This window comes from Primulina huaijiensis, unplaced genomic scaffold (genome assembly GCF_012295235.1).
Source record: "Primulina huaijiensis isolate GDHJ02 unplaced genomic scaffold, ASM1229523v2 scaffold204633, whole genome shotgun sequence".
NCBI classification, from domain to species: domain Eukaryota; kingdom Viridiplantae; phylum Streptophyta; class Magnoliopsida; order Lamiales; family Gesneriaceae; genus Primulina; species Primulina huaijiensis.
Genome location: NW_027353752.1, coordinates 1 through 1,010, shown reverse-complemented (window position 1 = coordinate 1,010; position 1,010 = coordinate 1). Strand labels below are relative to the sequence as shown.

The 1,010-nt window shown below is 29.8% G+C and overlaps 1 long non-coding RNA gene across 1 annotated transcript; it reads right to left on the bottom strand.

Annotated features, from left to right (window-relative positions):
* Positions 1–525: 525 nt before the first annotated feature.
* LOC140966310 (uncharacterized) lies at positions 526–1,010 on the bottom strand. Its single transcript, XR_012173315.1, has 2 exons — positions 953–1,010; positions 526–814 (listed from the first exon to the last, which is right to left on the bottom strand). It is a non-coding gene; the product is annotated as an uncharacterized lncRNA (long non-coding RNA).

Here is a 1,010-nt window from a genome sequence, read left to right as displayed (position 1 = left end):
TAAAAAAAAAAAAAAAACACTAAGTCAATGTCACTATCATAGTCACCTCAAATGACCAAATAAAAAATATATTTAGGATCAGAATTATAATTTTTCTAATCAAATAAATATAATTCTAATATAAAATTTGTTTGTTTTTCAGTCTATTATTATTAATTAATTCAATCGATCGGAGTTTCATAAAACTTATATGTTTGTACGATAAGATATTAAAATGTTAAGATAACAATCAACTGAATAAAATATTATAAAATTTATTGTTATTGAATTTAGTTAAACATTAAATAACAAAAAAAAAAAAAATTAACGTTTCATCGTTCAAACTATACGGATAAGTAGTCTCGAGGTTATTAACTATCCAATCAACCTTTCGCACGTGCTCGTCTTCGTCCCCAATATTTCAATTTTATTTTATTTTATTTTTAAAATCGATATAATAAAATTCATCGTCCCAACATCATTAAAAGAATAATTCAGTTACAACAAATGATGTCATCATTGTATCACAAGTTCCTTTTATTCTTACTTACTACACACTTCTGCAGAGACAAATATTACTTACTCCACAGCCTCACTTTCATCTCAACGTTCCACAGCCTCAGCCATCATTAGCTTCAAACAAACTAGGAAACGAAGCTTTTCGCTTCCCCACGATAGCTTCATTTCCATGACTCTGCATCGATAAATGCACACTGCTCGATTTTCACCAGATTCAAATCACCATTCCATCGTCTATGGTCGCCTTTTCGACTATAATCGTGATCCCAGATCGAATGTAGAATCCTTTTTCCCTACAATCTGCTTCTTCAACACCCTAAGAAGCCCAAAAAAAAGCAGTCTAGCATGAATGTTTTCAAATAAGCAAAAATTAATATTTTTTTTCTTATTTAAAGAATAGTGTCTCTCTAAAAGTAAAAGAAACATAGGAGTTATAAGGGTAACTGGAGCTTACATCTTTGTTCAAGATCATCACATTCTTCCCTATTCTTGCGTTTTTGTCAATAATACAG